Source organism: Eumetopias jubatus, unplaced genomic scaffold, assembly GCF_037043125.1.
Source record: "Eumetopias jubatus isolate StellerSeaLion01/CBP00866 unplaced genomic scaffold, mEumJub1_p1.0 scaffold_5, whole genome shotgun sequence".
Classification (NCBI taxonomy): domain Eukaryota; kingdom Metazoa; phylum Chordata; class Mammalia; order Carnivora; family Otariidae; genus Eumetopias; species Eumetopias jubatus.
In genome coordinates this window covers 57,385,410-57,406,097 of record NW_028274811.1, presented here as the reverse complement: position 1 = coordinate 57,406,097, position 20,688 = coordinate 57,385,410, and the positions used below count along the sequence as shown (strand labels likewise).

Genomic DNA, 20,688 nt, shown 5'->3' with positions numbered 1-20,688 from the left:
ATTACTTTAATAATTATAGAAGGTTTCACAGGGGGGTGGAAAATTTTCATTCTTGCCCATTCTGTGGCAACTCCTGGCAGTCCTCTGAGCAGCCAAGGAGTTGTCAATCTGGAGTCCTCCATCCAACCTCCCAGTTCTGCTTGACTGGCATGGGGCGGGGGGCAGGGGTGGAGAGGAGAGGCATCAGGACTAGCATAAGGGGACACAAATAAGAATAGAGCTAGGAAGAGCAGGTGTACACGGACACTCCACCTATGGGGAAGCGTGGGAGCGGAGGTGAGCCCAAATGAGCTTGATTTCAGAAAACGTGCCATCCTGTGGTGTTCCAGATGGCCAGAAGGAAACCTGCAGCAATCTCTGCACGTAACTCAAAGAAATCCAAGTGACCTGCTGCCCAAGTCACCTCTCACAGTCAGGGACTAAATTCCAGCCCTACCCAAGGTGGTAGGGTCAAAGGGCCAACACTTTTTAACCACCCTATTTTTCTCCCTGAAAGAGATGATGACTTATCCAGTAAGAATTACATTGAAAAGCTGGATTTTTTTTTTTATGCCACATTGGTCACAGTTTTTCCTCAATGGATACTCTGCCATGAAAAGGTACCATTAACTAATGTGTGTCTTTCCAGGTTTAAAAAGCAATTTCCTCCTCTCCTCACGCTATAAAAGAGGAGCCTGCATCTGGTATCGAATACACTGTTTACAGAAAGAAGACTCCACTTCTAGGCTGTTTGGACGTGCTCATTCTTCCCTGCATAAACTTACTCCACCTCTATTTATGCTAGACAGGAAGTAAACGTGCAAACGGAATCAATAAAAAGCAGCTGAAGGCACACATTCTTTGACTCTAATTAAGGTGGGATGCCTGAATCACAGCTGTTCCTACCACTGAAAATGTTTTTGTAATAAACAGTGGAGTTTAAGAGGTATTTTGTTTCATGTTTCAATTTTTTTATAATTTACACCAACGTACTACTCAACTCTCAGCCTGCTTATCAAAGGTAAAGTTATGGATGGTGGTATGAAAGGTATTCCTGGACCCACCTCAAAAAGAAGGAGGTTGAGACACCAAGATTGTGCTTGGCTCAAGGTCACTCAAATACTAACAGAGTCAGGACTAGGGAAAAGAAATCAACTATACAGTTCATACGGTGAGGACAACAAAATCAGCATGTCACCTCTACACCTGCCTTTCACTCAAGGCCAAATGAGAACACTGAACTTGCTCATTTTATTTAGATAACGCTGCTCTGATAACAAAAAGGCTGTATTTTCTATTGTTTCTACAGCTGTATGCAAGGAACGGTCTTGTGAATAAAATTTAGAAGATGTCTAAAGATGTCTGCCTAGGTAGAAAGAGCATCCTTCTTGGCCTTTATTAAACAGTAGAGACTTTGTTCTTAGTCCTGGGTGTTAAAATGTTGGTATTGGGCTGACTTACTTCTTATGCCTGTACTACCCACCTCCTCTCTTTCCATCACCACCCTTGTAAAAATTAAGCATTGTGGACAGGTTTTCATTTAACTGCATTATGTCTCAAAATACGATGGCCAATTTTGTCATAGTCCATCATTAAGTCCTTTAGTAGGTAAGAGCAAAGGACAAAAGTGACATGGATTTGATGCCCACAGAGGCTGCTGGTCAGTAGGTGACTTCCTGATCACTACCTTCTCAGAGTCTATTCTGGTTACTGAACTTCATGAGCAGAGCAAGAAACCACCAGAAGCAGAGGATGAAGTGGCTGGAATCCCCAGCCTCCATCACAATGTCTCCCGCAAAGATGCAGTGGTATTAATCTGCTCATCTCTGAAAAAGGTGAGTCAGGTGTGTGTAGAGCTAAAAACAGAAAAGGGGAATGCACTGCCTATCACTTACTATTTCCTCAAGAATCTTGGCAAGTTCAGTTTCTGTTCTAGAAGTGAATGTGGGAAGGAAATTGAGAGAAAAAAGTCAAGTTCACCTCATTGGTGAATTCTTCATTTCTATTCTCTTAAAGCTTTACTTTGCTTCTAATGTACACCAAACACATCTACCTCTGCACCCTTTCTTTGCTTTGCAAGGTCAGAAGTTCCTTGGAGGCCCCCAGAGACTAAAGCATCTAGCATATAGGGCCTGTCCCAACCATGTTGTAGCCCCCTACTTCTTGTGGCTATTAAACACTTCAAGTGCAGCTTGTCTGAGTTGAGTTGTGCTGGGGGAAAAAAGACAGGAATTTATCTCAATAGTTTTATACAGTGATTATATATTGAAATTATATTTTGGATATACTGGACTAAATAAAATTAAAACTACCTGCACTTTTTTCTGTTGATTTGTTCATGGGACTACTAGAAACAATGTCACTCCTGCCTGCCCCCCTCCTGCCATCCCCAATTAAGCCTGACTACTTTCCCTTTGTTCTGTTATTATATCCTGGGTGTTATATTCTTATATATGGATGTTCTGTTCTTATATCCAGCCTGGGAGGCACATCAGGAACAAGAAAAGAATATCCCATCTACTGTTTTTGTCTACAGTTTCTCAAAACACACGCACAGGTCTACACTACATAAATCAATTTATTTCATTGTCTGACTTAGCCGCTGGACTTCTGTGTATCCCCATTTACCACTGAAGTTTGCTGAACCTTTGCTAATCCATCCTCGAATCTGTCTTGTTGGTATATGTTAGACCGTAGGCAGTTCTGATCCACAAAAAGCCTATTCCAACTTATTTGTGCAAAATGCATCGTCAGGGGTGGGCAGCATTATCTGCACAGAGGTCCTTTAAAATTCCTATTCCATTACGTCATAAACACAGAGCACAACTAGACAAAGTATCCCACTAAAATGGAAAGGTAAGCAGCTCCTGGTCCTACGTTATCCAAAACCATGAGAGGAATGGCATGAACACCACTGAGTATTGTGGGTAATGGAGTGTATATATGAAACGTGACTACAACCATTTTGGGACCACCATTTCCACAATAAAATGCCAAAGCAGTTGGCCGGTCTGTGTTGCCCAAAGGGACCCATACAATTCACAAGTGAAAACCACCCATTATCAGCAAGAACTATTCAATCAAGAGAATTAGCACCCCTCACAAGGCCCCTCTAGGCTAAACCACCCTGGACAAGAAACGGCAGGCAGGACTTCTGAGATCCCTACATCATTAGCTCTGCCAAACCAACCTAATACCCATTCTGTGCCAGGCCCTGGGTGAGGCACTGGGGATTCTGAGAGAAAAAAGTCTACCTCAAAGAGCTCCTTGATGGCTAGGGAAGGGCAACATGTACTAAGAATTATCATCAACTCTACTAAGTGCAGTGGGAAAAGGACAAGGAGGGAATGATTAACTGGAGGAAGACTTCATCAGGTAAGACAAGTGCAGACCTTTGTGCGAGGCTAAGGAGGTACATTCCAAACCTGTAGGAGGTGTGGAGCCAGTAAAGATTTTAAGCAGGAATGCCCTGACCAAACAGAGGACTTCTTGGCTTCTTCCTGATCACACAATAAGCTCTAACTATGATCAACACAAAGAAAGTGAATATTCTTCAGGCATGAGATGCCCAGGAAGCAGCACCTAGTATTACCACAGCAAGCTTAAGACAGTAGACGCACGCCTGTCCAGCAGCAGGTGGGATGCTGCATGCATCATGAATCAATGGATCATGACCAGCATTTTCTGAGAAAATGTATTAGAACAGAACAGTAAATGTCAGGGTGTGTTGTATATATTAAAGGCTAAGTGTGGCTTTGTGAATGTTTGTTGTTTAGTTTGACACAGATGCACACATCATCACACAGCTATCTGGGGTCATGATATAAACCTGTTTTACTCTGGGTCACAGGATTTTAAAGTCACTTGCTTAAAGTGTATGTCACAGTAATAAATTAGTAACAGAAGATCTCTAAGGAACCCATCCATAGTTAAATAAATCTAACCTTGTTTTTCAGCGGTTTCAGTCTCCCATTTAACTTTGACAAGCGTTGACCCACAGCACTCTTTTGGATACATTCATCTGTTTCATGAAGTCCTACTGAACAGTCCTCTTATATGCGCCCCAGATCGACTAATTCCTTCTGATGTGCCTCTGGAACTCCTGACCCATTTTAAAAATGTAATACTCCTATACTCTCAACTTTTTGTTTACACTTTCCCTACCTGCTTGTCTTAACGGCAATCGGGCCTTTCCTTCATCATACTACTTCCCATAAAGCAGGATGGTTGTTCTCTCAATTTCCTTAACTCACAGGACCAGGGAAGAAAGGGTCCCTTATCACCCTTCCAGTTGAGTTTACGTTCTTCTGAGTTTACGTTCTTCCAGGGCATGTCCTATCACCTCTATTCCAAGTCCTGTCCCTCCACCTGACTTCTGTTTCACTTCCCAACTTCATTGCTCTTCTCTTGACCTTCAGAACTTGACCTTCAGAACACAATCACTGTGTTCCTCCCCTGCTCACCTCTGCTGGGAGAAGCTTCAAGAAGTTGGAGGACCTTGGGAACACCCAAAGCACAGTTTGAAGACATCCTCCTTCATCCGAAGGTTTCCCCTCCATTCCACTTCGGCCACACACGAGTCAGTCCCACCTTGGACCTTCTCATTACCCCCAAATACTCCCCCCGTAAGAGGTAGGCTTCCAAATCTCTGTAGCTTTCCATTTACCTCCTTCTCTACTTCTTATTCTGACAGGTCCTGCCCTTCATCCTCATCACAGGCAGTTCTTTGGCTCTCCCTACCGCCCCCCCCAACCCCATCTTAGCCATCCTGGCTTCACAAGCTTCCTTATCAAGATGGGACCTCAAGGCCATCCAATGTCAGTGATGCTCACACATTAACACCCTGAGGTTCCTCTTTCTGTGACTTTCTCAGAGCCAACATGCCAATCCCTGAGCCCAGCTGCCCCATTCATTTCCTCTCATCTTGTTGGAAGAATTCACACGAATATGCTGACTGGCTCCATGAGGAAAACTCAAAAGCCAACCAAAGTTCTAAAAACTTCCCAGGCCTCCTACCCAACCCTGGCTGACATACTATCACTTTTTCTACAGCAGCTGTTTTCATTCCTCCATCCTTCTCACTGCAGCAGAGGACACCCTCAATACCCTGCCCCTCCCCCTCTGGTCACACAGCAAGGGGTGTCTGGGTTCATCGGAGCTCGGGTGGGAGAGCCAGAGCTGCTGAGACAGCATCAGTCCTAGATGCTGGTCTCTTCTCTCTTGAGAGAGTGATTCTCTAACTTCAGTGTGCATTTGTTAAAATACAGACCTCAAAATAAATAAAATCTTAAAAAAAAATACAGACCCCAGAGCCCCACTTCTTAGAGATGGATTTATAGGGTCTGGAGTAAACCTCAGAAGCCTGTGTTTGCACAAGTGCCCCTGTGATCCTGATGCAGGAGACAACTGAATTTGAGCATCACTTTCCAAAGTCACCCTCTCACTCGGGTGATGTGGCTGCTTCAACTTCTGCCCCGTGAAATCTTTGAGGCAGAAACAACTGTATTGCTAATTCTGTGAAAGGAAGAAAAATCAATGACCATTTAAGCCAAGCAAGACTAAATGAGGAGGGTATAGAAGTGACTAGAACTGAATTCTTGAATTCCTGTTCTAGCACCTAAATGGGCTCAAGTTTCTCAGCAAAATATAAATGATAAAAAGTGGACAAATGGCTAACTTCCTCACACTATGAATTCAATATATAACTAAAAGAAAACTTCAATTGAATTTACCAAACAACCTAAATTTAATTTTTTTATTTTTGTATATTTTCACCATTGAGCTTTCTACTAATACTTTTTCTAATCAACCTGAGTTGGAATCATGGGACAAAAGAACAGGTGTCAAACAGCCAGGAGACTTTATCCTGATCCCACATCTACCAGGAACTCCACCATGGATTAGTGACTTGATGAACTGCTCTGAGACTCATTGTCCCCATATACATAGTGGAGAATTTGTACTCTGCTAGAGGATAACAAGTATTCACACCAAAAAAAGCAACAGAAGACAATTCTACAAATGGAAGATACGAAAACATTATCTCTAGCAAACTTCTACAACTGTTTTCCCCTACCAGCCCTCCTCCCCTAAGGCCTTGAATAATGACACTGTTTTATGAATTATAAGCATCACAGCATGAGGCAGCATCTGGTGGGGAGGTGCCTACAGGAAGGAAGAGACCTCAGCGGTGTTTGCTATTTGTACCTTTTGATGTTTCAACAAGAAGGCAAAGTATTCTTTCAAGTCATTTTTAGTAGTGGCAGAACCAAAAAAAAAAAAAAAATGTTTTTTTGATGAAATTAATGTAGAATCCAGACCCAACCAAGAACAAAGATGCACCAGAACTAGCTTGGGTGAGAGGAGAAGAAAATCTATATCACTGAAAAGTGCCAATTCCTACTAAAACTTCAAGAAGTCTACTAGAACACAGATAAGAGACAAGAAAGGGAGGGAGGTAAACTCTTCCCAGAACTACCAGTCGAAGTACTAGTTAAAACAAAACAGAAACATTGGGGAGGGTATGTGATGTGGTGAGCACTTTGTATTATGTAAGACTGTTGAAGCACAGACCGGGACCCATGTAACCAATAATACATTATATGTTAAGAAAAAAAAAAAAACAGCAAAAAAGCAAGCAAGCAAGCAACAGAAAAGGTTAAGGGGGGGGGGTAGGGAGGAGAAAGGGAAAGAAAATTTAAAAAAACAAAACAAAACAACAACACAATGGCTGGTCATATGTGCTAATTCCATCAAAGCTCCAGTAGTAAAAGCTCATCAAGACCTAGAAGAAAGCTAGTCTATACAGAATCTAAAAACCAAGACCACCAAAATCAAACAGTTCTGAACTTATAATAAAGACATGATTAAAACACACTAAGAAATAAGGAAATGCTTAGTTTTTAAGCACAGTCTTTGAAATCAGACAGACCTGGGTTGGAATACTGTTTACCTCACCTATTTGCTGTGACCTTGGAAAAATTCCTTAAGTTTTTCCAGGACTTGTTTCCTCCATGTATAAAATGGGGATATAACCCTTTGTAAGTTGAGTGCTTTGGGGACTGTGCCTGGTGAGTGGACACTCAACTGATAACCCTTATAGTAAAGTATGTTTGAGACCATGGAAAATTCCTAACCTGTCCCAGCTCTCCAACTTCAAAGAGCCTGAGAAACAAATAGAAACTTTGGGATCAAATATCAATTGCTCAACTTCTCTTTGGCTGGAGATGATTAGTATTGATGGTTTATATTTAAAAATACCAGCACTCTGAAAAGTTAAGCTCTGATCTGTCAGATCACACCTGACTGGCACTTGCCCAATATACACCCAAGGCTGGGACACAAAATATGTGCAACCAAAGAAGTCTCTCAACTACGTGTTCCAACCCCAGGCTCGCCTGACAGAGGCGGTACAATATGTGTGGCTGAGTCAGGTAGGTGAACCCTGGATCTGTCCCAGAGCATCTGATTCCCAGGGTCCTCTGTCCCTCAAATCTAGCACCCTGCCAAACCCTGTGACTTCTCCCTTTACATCCTTAGTATCTGACCCTTCTACTCCAGTTCCACAACACAATCCCCGATTACTGCCCAGCTGGACCTCAGCACCAACACTGCCCCTGAGGGCCTGGCCGCAAGCGTCACACCCTGGCAGGCTGGGCTGGCTGGTACCCCACCTCCTCTTGTGCCATGGATGCACCCCATTAAGACCAAATCTTATTTGAGGTTATCCCCCGATGGCCAACTCTGAAGACGTGTTCTCCTCAGAGGGGACTCCATCTCCTTATTGTTGATATATACCTCAAGGGGACAAACCCTGGGCTGTCAAAAAGGGCCTGGACCTCTGTGGCATATGGCTCCCAAAGCAAGCTAATTGGAAGGCAGGTCCAAACAGGCCACTCCTCAGAGGCAGGCCCTCCTCCCCTCGCCCGGAGTCAGACCCTGAGAAGGGCCCCTGTTCTCAACTCAGCGGTAGCCCTGCCTCACCAGCCTGCTAGCCACTGTGTGGAGCAACCTTACACTTCATCTTGTTTCATTGGATGGCCAAGGTGACATCAGAGCCAGCAAGAGAACAAGGAGGAAGGGGGAAATGCCATGGAAATAGAAAAGCTATTTAAGTTTTGAAAATGCCATTAAGAATTCCTTAGTATTAGCACCTGGGTGGCTCAGTCGTTAAACGTCTGCCTTTGGCCCAGGGTCCTGAGATCGAGCCCCACATCGGGCTCCCTGCTCAGCGGAGAGCCTTCTTCTCCCTCTCCTGCTCCCCCTGCTTGTGTTCTCTCTCTCGCTGTCTCTCTCTCTGTGTCAAATAAATAAATAAAATCTTAAAAAAAAAGAATTCCTTAGTATTTCATTAACCTTTTTTATAGAACCTCAACAAGTCTCTCAATGGGTTGATGACCAAGAAAGCTATTTTCTTCCAAATTCCTAGTTTCTATCAGAGTCCTTTATGAGCACAGCCATCAGCAGCATATTTCGGAAAAAAGACAGTGAGGTCCAAGCCTGTAGAAGAAATCCAATGGATTCTCCAAAGCGTTCCCCAGTCATAAGATTCATTTTCTTAAAGTAGTCACAAATACTCGGTGTTAGGTAAAGCCCTATTCACCACTCTCACTTGCTTCAACATTTGAAGCATTTCTCCTTTCAAATCTAATTCTCTACCTCCATACTAGGGAAGGCCAGAGCTTGAGACTTGTTCTAATCAACGAGTGTCTTTTTGGTATCTGAGTTGTAAGCATGGACACAAAAGGAATCACACCCGTGTTTTGTTTCTCTTCCAGGACACATACGAAACTGTCCCGGACTCGCTAACACAAAGAACAGCTTGGCTGATATAAAGAGCTCTTTGAATATAATATTTCTAAATAAGTCCATCACTGAGGGAAGGCTTTTCTCGCTTTGTTTATTTTCAGGGGTAGGACAGAAAAAGTAAGCACACCAGAGGATTTCCAGCATCTTCTCTTTCCTTGAAAAAGAAATACAATATTTCAGGAACTTCCCTGGGAAACAAACAGGAGCCCCATTCATAACTATTTGCTCAAGTGTGATTTGTATATTCCCTGTCCTTTTCTTGCCAAGATACCCAATCCCATTCCCTGACCTTCATAATGGCTCCAGTTTGATTTCCCTCCTCAACCCAGAGTTTTCCCAAAGAAAATTCTCCATCTCAGATTTTTTGAACAGTTGTCCTAAAAAACTAAAGAAATGAAGTTCTTAAAATAGACTCATTTTCATTATTCAAATATATTTTGCAGAGGTTAATATGAAATCTATTCAGCAAAACTAATTCTTTTTTGGAAAATTAGCTCCTTTAATTTAAATGGTGGGATTTGTTGCATCAGAGAGAAACTCAAAGCCCGTATGAGTACTGCTACTCCAACTTGTCTAAACAGCCCCGTTTCAGCAAAATACTCACAGCAAAGAAACTACCAAGACAGCTTTTAGGGTCTACCTGAAAAAACTTAAAAATCCATTTCATAATACTTAAAATGGCAGAAGAATGAAAAGCTTAGTACAAAATATTTCACAATTCAAAAATATCAAGGAATAAATAGCCTTAGTACCATAATCATTTAGACCAAGACAACATCCAATTCCTGGTCTGGTTTCTGATAGTAATAAAGAGGATTTCCCCCCCTTAGTTACTTTTTCTGGGGTCAACTGCAAAAGGATATGGAGATACACACACACACACACACACACACACACACACACACACACACACACACACCCCCTATAGAAGGCAGCTTGTAAGGTGGCGCCTAATGATTCCCGCCTTCTAGATATGGAGATACACACACACACACACACACACACACACACACACACACACACACACACACACCCTATAGAAGGCAGCTTGTAAGGTGGCGCCTAATGATTCCCGCCTTCTAGAACTCATGCTCTTCTGTAATCTTCTCTCCTTGAACACATGCTGGATTTAGCAACTTGATTCTAGTGAATAGAATACAGCAAACTATGGGACACCACTTCCAAGAACAGATTATAAAAGGGCTCTGGCTTCCCTCTTACTCACCTTCTTGCTTGCTCACTGAAGGAAGCCAGCTGCCATATTGTGAGCTACCCCACAGAGAGGCCCATCTGTCAAGGAACAGAGGGAGGCCTGTGGCCAACAGCAGCAAGGAACGGGGTCCTCAGGCCAAACGTCCATCAGGAACTGAATCCTGCCAACACTATGACTGAGCATGGAAGCAGATCTGCGCTGTTTAAACCTTGGGATGACTGCAGCTTTATGAGAGACTGAATGCCAGAGGACCCAGTTCAAATGTGACCAGATTCTTGACTCTCAGAAATTGTGAGATAAATATTCATTGTTTTAAGCTGCTAAGTTTTAGAGTACTTTGTTACAAAGTCATGGGTAACTAGTACATATGCCAGATATCCTCTGCCCCCCAACAGAATTGTGATTGGTTCTTCACATCATCATGTAAACCCTTTAGCGTATGGAGAAACACTGGGTCAAGAGCCACTTTATAAAGCAGTTCTCTCTCTTTTTTGGTCCTAAAAATATGCCTTTCATAGTCTTCCTTGTCATTAGTGTTAGTATTGAGACTTAAAAGTCCATATGCCCATAAGTCATAATTTTATCAACTAGGAGCATATAATTTCAGCCATAAGTCATCTTAATATACGGGTGACCTCTCCCTCTCTTCATTCAGTCAGTCATTCTTTCTTTCACTGAAAAATACTCTATGTCCTTCTCTGGGTAACTTCTAGCTTACTGTGTTATCATTCAATGTCTAGGATTCCCAGCTTCATAACCCACTGGGTCACATAGATGGCAGGAACCATCTAACTGCAACATAGAATTTTTCACTGAGACTAAGGTTAAATTTTACCTTTAGGCTGGAAGTCTAGCCAAACCATCTAGAATCTCGTCTGTGCTGAATCTAATTTACATCTACTTCTTACCTCCAGGAAAACGAAAACATACAGAAAACGAAGTACAACTAACCCTAACTAGTAAGCAAATGATAATAACCCAGTATTGGGCATTAAGTGTTTCATTCAAGTATGTGACAGATACGATGTTATGGTACCTTGTAATCGGGGTATTTGACCTAGGTGGGCTTGTCAAAGAAGGACTCCCCGCAGAAGTGAGCGGAGATCTAAAGACCGTAGTAACTGACTAGATAAACAGGAAAAGGGAAGAGTACATGCAAAGGTCCTGCACAGGAAGTAACATGGAAAAGGAGTGAATGTGGCTGGAATACAGACAATTAGGGAACAGGGCACAATATGAAACTGGAGTCCAGGCTGTAAGGACAGGGCTACGCAGAGCTTAGGAGGCCCTGTAAGAGGGTTTAGTGTTCATTCCATGAGAACCACTAAATAACCACTGAGTGGTTTTCAATGGAGCTGGCCACAACAGATCAGAGTTTTGAAGAAATTCATCTGACTATGATACAGATTAAGGATAAAGAAGCCAGAGGAGTGGGGAAACCAGTCAGAGACCACTGCAGTAATCCAGCAAGAGAAGTTAGAAGGCTTCAAGAGGCTCGTGATGAGGGCAAGAGGTGAACACAGCAGAGATATTTAAGAGAATGGTAGGCTGGATACAGGGAGATACTCATGCACACACATGCAGAGAGATTAACAGAGCAAACGTAAATGAAGGAAAGAATTTAAAGCTCATGAATAAAAACTTTAGCCAAACAGTAAGCTTTTTTGAGCACATTATTAGTTGCTTTATCTCTGTCCCCCAAAGTGATCCTACTGTACCTGTTTATACATGGTAGATGCTCAAAAGACTATAAAATGAATACTTTTTAGACAATCCATATATCACAGGTATACCTTCTGTTCCTATTTTGTCTGCTAAATATCATTTAATCTTATTTAACAGCTTTACTAAGGTCTTCTCCAAGTTAGTCTGGTCAAAGGAACAGTTTTAACGAGATATAGTTTATATACCATACCTTTACCCTTTTAAAGTATGCAATTCTAGTTCTAGTACACTCAAAATTATGCAACCATCACCACAATCAATTTGAGAACATTTTTGTCCTTGCAATAACAAACTTCATACCAATTACCAGTCACTCCCCAACCCCTCTGTCCCCCCAGGCCTAGGCAATCAGTGATCTACCAACTGTCTCCATGGATTTGCCTTTCCTGGACACTCCATATATACAGAATTATATAGTTAAGTGGCCTTTTGTACCTGGCTTCTTTCACTCAGTATATTTTCACTGTCCATCTGTGTTGAAGTATGTATCAGTATTTCATTCTTTAAGATTTTATTTATTTGTGAGAGAGACAGAGATAGCGACAGAGATGAGAGAGAGAGAGAGAGAGAGAGAGAGAGAGCGCAAGCGGGGAGGAGAGGGAGAAGCAGGCTCCCCACTGAGCAGGGAGCCTGATGTGGGGCTCAATCCCAGGATCCTGGGATCATGACCTGAGCCAAGGCAGATGCTTAATCGACTGAGCCACCTCGGCACCCCAGTATTTCATTCTTTACAACCATTTTTATAGCAGTTTTAGATGCACAACAAAATTGAAAGGAAGGTACAGAAATTTCCCATATACCCCCCACTCTCACATAGTGTCTCCCATTATCAACATCCTGCACCAGACTGGAGTATTTGGTCTAATTGATGAACCTACATGGACCCATCGTAATCATCCAAATTCCATTGTTTACATCATGGTTCACTCTTGGTCTTACACATTCTGTGGGTCTGGACAAATATATAATGACATCATTCAGACAATTTTCACTATCCTAAAAATCCTCTGTGCGCCATCTATTCATCCTCCTCCCCCACTACTGATAATTTAACTGTCCCTACAGTTTTGCTTTTTCCAGAATGTCATAGGTGGAATCATATAGGATGTAGCCTTCTCAGATTTCACTTTGCCGTATGCATTTGAGGTTCCCTGAGATCTTATCATGGCTTGATAGCTCATTTCTTTCCATTGTCTGGATATGCCACAGTGTATTTATTTTTTCACCTACTGAAGGTCATCTTGGTCATGTTCAACTTTTGTTATTATTAAAAAAATCTTTCAGGGACACTGGGGTGGCTCAGTCGGTTAAGTGTCTGCCGTTGGCTCACGTCACGATCTTAGGGTCCTGGGATGGAGCCCTCCATCCAGGGAGTCTGCTTCTTCCTCTCCCTCTGCTCCCCCTCCCCCTTGCTTGTGCACTCTCCTTCTCTTGCGCTCTTGTTCAAATAAATAAATAAAATCTTTAAAAAAATTCTTTCATCAACATCCATGTACAGTTTTTTTGTGTGGACCTAAGACTTCACTCCATTGATTAAATAATAGGAGCATGATAGCTAGATCATATGGTAAGAGTATGTTTATTTTTTAATAAACTGTAAACTGTCTTCCAAAGTGACTATACCACTTTGCATCTCCATGAGCAATGAGAGAGTTCATGTTGCTAGAAATCCTCACAGTATTTGGTGTTGCCAGTGTTTCAGATTTTAGCCATGCTGCTAAATGTACAGTGGTTTCTTGTTTTATTTCGCACCTCCTTGATGACATATGATGTGGAGCATCTTTTTCTATGCTTATTTGCCATCGGTATGTCAGTCATGTGTTTTTTAGCCCATTCTTTAATCTAGTTCTTTTCTTACTGTTAGCTTTTAAGAGTTCTTTACAAATTTTGGGTAACAGTCCTTTATCAGATATGTTTTTTGCAATTATTTTCTACTAGTCTGTGGACTGTCTTCTCATTCTCTTGACATTGCCTTTAGCAAAGCAGAAATTTTTAATTTTAATGATATCCAGCTTCCCAATTTTTTCTTTCATGGATCATGCCATTGGTGCTACATCTTAAAAGCCACTGCCATACTCAATTTCATCTAAATTTTCTCCTTTGTTATCCTTTTGAAGTTTTATACTTTTTCTTTTTACAGATAAGTCTGATCCATTTGAGGTATTTTTTGTGGAGGGTATAATGGTATATTTTGTGAAGAGTATTGGGTCTAAGATCTAGATTCATTTTTTGCATGCCCAGTTGTTCCAGCATCATTTGTTGAAAAGATCATCTTTGCTCCATTGTATTTGTTTGCTCCTTTGTCAAAGGTCAATTGATTATATTTATAGGGGTCTATTTCTGGGTTCTCCATTCTCTTTCACTGATCTATTTGTCTTATGTTTCACCAATGCCACTGTCTTCATTGCTGGAGCTTTATATTAAATTTGAGGACTGGAAGTGTCAGTTCTCCATGCTTATTCTTTAATATTGTGTTAGCTATTCTAGGTCTTTTGATTCTCCATGTAAAATTTAGAATCACCTTGTCAGTATGCAAAAAATAACGAGATTTTGGCCGACATTCTATTAAACCTATAGATCTAGTTGGGAAGAAGTGACATCTTAACAATATTAAGTCTTCCTATCCATGAACATGGAATCTCTCTCCATTTATTTAGTTCTTCTACTTCATCAGAATTTTATGGTTTTCTTCAAATAGATTTTGTGTGTATTTTATTAAATTTATACCTAAGTCATTTTTTTAAAAAGATTTTTATTTGTCAGAGAGAGAGAACACAAGCAGGGGGAGCAGGAGAAGGAGAGGGAGAAGCAGGCTCCTCAATGAGCAAGGAGCCCAATGCGGGACTCGATCCCAGGGCCCTGGGATCATGACCTGAGCCAAAGGCAGACGTCTAATGACTGAGCCACCCAGGCATCCCCCTAAGTCATTTCTTGAGCCTAATGTAAATGGAGTTATGGTCTTAATTTCAAATTGCACTTGTTCTTAGCTGGTATATAGAATAATGATAGACTTCTATATATAATCTTGTATCCTCCAAGTGTGCTGTAATTGTTTATTAGTTTTTTTTTTTTTTAGTTTTTTCAGGTTTTTTTTATATTGTCTGTTATGTCATCTGTGAAGAAATACAGTTTTATATCTTCCTTTCCAATCTGTATATGCTTTCTTTTTTTGCTTTATTGTATTAGCTAGAACTTCCAGTACAATGTTAAAAAGGAGTGGGGAGAGAACACCTTTGTCTTTTATCTGATCTTAATGGGAAAATTTTGAGTTTCTCAACATTAAGTATGATGTTAGCTTTAAGCACGATATTTTTTGGTCATAGCCTTTCTCAAACTGAGCGTGTTCCCCTCTATTCCTCTTAACTAAGAATTTTTATCATGATTAAGGGTTGGATTTTGTCAAATGCCTTTTCTGCACTGATATATTGACATCATCATGTAATTTTTCTTACTTAGCCTATTAATGTGATAGATCACACTAACTGATTTTCAAATGTTCAACCAGCCTTGCACACCTGGGATAAATCTCCCTTGGTTGTGATATAGTCTTTTTTTTTAAAATACATTATTGAATTTGATTTGTTAATATCATTTTTATATATGAATATTTCATTGTAGGGATATACCACATTCTGTTTATTCATCAGTCGATGTACACTTGGATTATTTCCATTTTTTGCTCTTACGAATAATGCTTCAGTGACCATTTGTGTGTAGGTTTGCATGCACATAGGCTTTCAGTTTTCATGGGTATATACCTGGTAGTGCAAATGCTGGGTCCTATGGTAATTCCATATTTAATTTTTTTTAAGGAGCTGCCAGAATGTTTTAAAAAGTAGTTGCACTGGGACACCTGGGTGGCTCAGTTGGTTGAGTGTCTGACTCTTGGTTTGGCTCAGGTCATGATATCAGAGTCATGAGATCGAGCCCTGTGTTGGGCTCCATGCTTAGTGGGGCGTTTGCTTGAGATTCTCTCTCTCCCTCTCCCTCTCCCTCTGCCCCTACCCCCACTCTTTTACTCTCTCAAATAAATAAATCTTTAAAAAAAAAAAGTAGCTGCACCATTTTGCAATCCAACCAGCACCTACCCTCATCCTTGCAAATACTTGATATTGTCAGTCTTTTTGATTATATATATTCTAGTGTGAAGTAGTACCTCATTGTGGTTTCACTTTGCATTTCCCTAACAGATGATGTTAAGCACCCTGCCCTGTTCTTTTTTTTAAATTTTTTTATTATGTAAATCACCATACATTACATCATTAGTTTTTGATGCAGTGTTCCATGATTCATTGTTCATAACACCCAGTGCTTCATGCAGAACGTGCCCTCCTCAATACCCATCACCAGGTTAACCCATCCCCCTACCCTCCTCCCCTCTAGAACCCTCAGTTTGTTTTTCAGAGTCCATCATCTCTCATGGTTCGTCTCCCCCTCTGACTTACTCCCCTTCATTCTTCCTCTCCTGTTATCTTCTTCTTTTTCTTTTTTCTTAAAATATGTTGCGTTATTTGTTTCAGAAGTACAGATCTGTGATTCAACAGTCTTGCACAATTCACAGCGCTCACCGTAGCACATACCCTCCCCAATGTCTATCACCCAGCCACCCCAACCCTCCCACCCCCAACCATTCCAGTAACACTCAGTTTGTTTCCTGAGATTAAGAATTCCTCATATCAGTGAGGTCATATGATACATGTCTTTCTCTGATTGACTTATTTCACTAAGCATAACACCCTCCAGTTCCATCCATGTCGTTGCAAATGGCAAGATCTCATTCCTTTTGATGGCTGCATAATATTCCATCATGTATATATACCACATCTTCTTTATCCATTCATCTGTCGATGGACATCTTGGCTCTTTCCACAGTTTGGTTATTGTGGACATTGCTGCTATAAACATTGGGGTGCACGTACCCCTTCGGATCCCTACATTTGTATCTTTGTGGTAAATACCCAGTAGTGCAATTGCTGGATCGAATGGTAGCTCTAATTTCAACTGTTTGAGGAACCTCCATACTGTTTTCCAGAGGGGTTGCACCAGCTTGCATTCCCACCAACAGTGTAGGAGGGTTCCCCTTTCTCCACATCCCCGCCAACATCTGTCGTTCCCTGACTTGTTAATTTTAGCCATTCTGACTGGTGTGAGGTGGTATCTCATTGAGGTTTTGATTTGGATTTCCCTGATGCCGAGTGATGTTGAGCACTTTTTCATGTGCCTGTTGGCCATTTGGATGTCTTCTTTGGAAAAATGTCTGTTCATGTCTTCTGCCCATTTCTTGATTGGATTCTTTGTTCTTTGGGTGTTGAGTTTGATAAGTTCTTTATAGATTTTGGATACTAGCCCTTTATCTGATATGTCATTTGCAAACATTTTCTCCCATTCTGTTGGTTGTCTTTTGGTTTTGTGGACTGTTTCTTTTGCTGTGCAAAAGCTTTTTATCTTGATGAAATCCCAATAGTTCATTTTGGCCCTGGCTTCCCGTGCCTTTGGCGATGTTTCTAGGAAGAAGTTGCTGCGGCTGAGGTCGAAGAGGTTGCTACCTGTGTTCTCCTTTAGGATTTGGATGGACTCCTGTCTCACGTTTAGGTCTTTCAAGCATTTGGAGTCTATTTTTGTGTGTGGTGTAAGGAAATGGTCCAGTTTCATTCTTCTGCATGTGGCTGTCCAATTTTCCCAACACCATTTGTTGAAGAGACTGTCTTTTTTCCATTGGACATTCTTTCCTGCTTTGTCAAAGATGAGTTGACCATAGAGTTGAGGGTCAATTTCTGGGCTCTCTATTCTGTTCCATTGATCTATGTGTCTGTTTTTGTGCCAGTACCATACTGTCTTGATGATCACCCTGCCCTGTTCTAATTGTACATTTGTATCTTATTTGGTGAAATGTCTATTTAGAACCCTTGTCCACTTCAAAATTAGGTTTTTACTTTTTATGTTGAGTTATAAGATCTACTCTGGATACAAATCTTTTATCAGATATATGATTCGCAAATATTTTTTCCCATTTTGTGGGTTGACTTTTCACGTTTTGATGATATCCTTTGAATCAAAAAAAAGACTTAATTTTTATGATGCTAATTTATCTATTTTCTTTTTTGCTTGTGCTTTTGGTGTCAAGTCTCAGAACCCATTGCTTAACCCAAAATCACAAAGATTTGCTCCTGTTTTCCTTCAGGAGTTTTGTAGTTGTGGTTCTCACATTTAGATTAGATTATGCATGAGATAGGGATCCAAATTAATTTTTATGTGTATTACCAGTTGTGTCAGGATTATTTGTAGAAAAGACAGTTTTTTCTTCACTGAATTGTCTTGACTGATTTTTGAGTTAAACTAAAGTTTCATTTTTAGGATAAATCCCACTTAGTGGCATATAATGCTTTACATATGTTACTGGCCTTGGTTTACTACTATTTTGTTGAGGATTTTTGTATTTGTATTCATAGGGATATTGGTCTATCATTTTCTTGAGCTACTTTTGTCTGGTTGTGGTATCAAAGCAATACTGACTGGTCTTCGTAGAATGAGGTGGGAAGTGTTCCCTCCTCTAATATTTTTTGGAAAAATGGGGCAATATTTTGATTACTAACTCAATCTTTTTGCTTGTTATAAGTCTATTCACACTTTTTATTTCTTTCTGAGTCAGTTTGATAGTTTATATCTTTCTAGGAATTTGTCCACTTCATCTAGGTTATCTTAAACATATTTGTTGGCTTATAATTGTTCATAGTAGTCCATCGTCCTTTTTGTGTTAGTACTGGTATTTCCTCTGAATGAAGTAACTTTTAAATGGTTTAATAATTATCATAGAATTTTGAAATTAATAAAAGCAAAATTAAATATATAATGGACTATTACAATTTTGAGTTTTTACAAATTCTGAGTTACAGGACATACAAACACATCCTTCCAGCTCTCACCTCTGGAATGAAAAAAGAGAGGCACAAAGAAAGAACCCACACATTTTTAGTTAAAATACACTAAAGTCGGTTCAACTGAATTAAGAAACAAGAAACAGCCAACCACCCTTACATTAACACATGCACATGCATCCACTATAATAAATCCACTATGACAAATTCCGAAGGTATGAGCATTGTAAAACAATCATGTGCCAAACCCTCTCAAATTTTTGAACAGAGACTAATCCACCCATTTCTTGAGTTCAGGACCATCAGAGTTCTATACATTATGCTTTCTGAAATCATAGTTCACATACATAGTTCACATAATGCACATATGTATTAATGACCACATAATTTTTTACAGACTCCATGACCAAGAATCAGGTTCCCTGCAAGTCACAAAAAAGTCCAGATATTAATAAGATTCATAAATACATATTACATCTGATCTCTTCTTGTAAAAAAAAATTATAAAACCATCTTATAGGAAAAGTTGTGTATTTTATAGTGTTTTCTTTCAATAAAACTATTCTTGGGATGCCTGGGTGGCTCCGTTGTTAAGCGTCTGCCTTCGGCTCAGGTCATGATCCCAGGGTCCTGGGATCGAGTCCCACCTCAGGCTCCTTGCTCAGTGAGGAGCCTGCTTCTCCCTCTGCCTCTACTGCTCCCCCTACTTATGCACGCGCTCTCTCTCTCTCTGACAAATAAATAAATAAAAATCTTAAAAAAAAAAAAAAACTATTCTTAAACTTTCTTCAAAGAACCTGGACCAATTGTGGACTTTTCTAAAACAAAATTCAACTACAAAATTTTGAAAATGTTAAAGAATATGACAAGCTTCCAAGCTGTATTAATACATTTGAAACATTCAGGAGAAAACTATGCTTATCACCATATACCTGACTGGTACTCGAGTTTGTAGAACACTTACGCCTTTTTGATTTTAGTTGATTTTTGGGGGGGGGGAGCCCCAGGATGTAGGGCAGGCGACACTAACAGATTTTTTAATTTAAGCATTTTTATTTTATGACACAATGATAACTCCTTACTGCACTAACATATTTATCATCCCATTAGAGAGGAGACAAAACTGAATTTCCCACAGGTTAGATGACCTGCCCAAGGTCACAGAGCTCCTAAGTGGTAATGTTGGGACCAGGAAATCCAGTCCACTGACACCCAGTCACACATCTCCTCTGTGTGACACTGCTTCTCACTTAGAAAAAACAAGAGGCAAAAACTTAGAACACAAAGTGTGTTTAAGAAGAAAATTTCCAGTAACTCTCCCTCAACATTTTCTCTGAAAGCATGTTTATTTTGAATGTTTATGAATCACTCTCCTTATCTTTGTTATCAACAACTTGACTAAAAGCATGTCTTTCATAACCTTACCAATATTGGGTCTTCAGTGACCTGCAGCCTGTCAGCTTCACATACTTAATAACCTCTAAAAGTAGTCTTCAGAGCTTAGATCTATAAGATACTGTTAAAATATTAAAAAACCCAGAGAAATCCCCTTTCATGCAATTTTGAGGCCAAATTAGCTCATGTGTCACTGAATGTTCTTCTACACAACACTGATTTAAAACCTCATTCTTTGCAACTAATGAATTGTTGAACACTGCATCAAAAACTAATGATGTACACTGGGGAAGGTATGTGCTATGGTAAGTGTAAGTGTGCTGTGTAAGACTGATGAATCATAGACCTGTACCCCTGAAACAAATAATACATTATATGTTAATAAAAAGAAAAAACAAAAACAAAAAAACTAATGATGTACTGCTCTACGTTGGCTAACTGAACATAATTTTAAAAAAACTTCATTCTTCTAGCTCTGTAGATAGCTATTTATCAGTGATTAGAGATAATTAATACCAATGACCATTACCTAAATATTTTCTACATACTTAAGAAAGCTGGAACATATAATCTGTCCATGGAACAATACTGTTGTTCAATCACAGCAGGAAGCACTAAATGAGAATGTAACTCATGGCATATGAGCACTGTAGCAGTATTCACCCAGCACAGGACAAAGTCCTTCCGATTCCT

General features: G+C 40.3%; 1 protein-coding gene across 2 annotated transcripts in view; it reads right to left on the bottom strand.

Moving 5' to 3' along the window:
• The window catches only part of IQGAP2 (IQ motif containing GTPase activating protein 2), a 287,962-nt gene that overhangs the window by 221,048 nt on the left and 46,226 nt on the right, over nt 1-20,688 (bottom strand). The gene's annotated exons all lie outside the window — the stretch shown is intronic.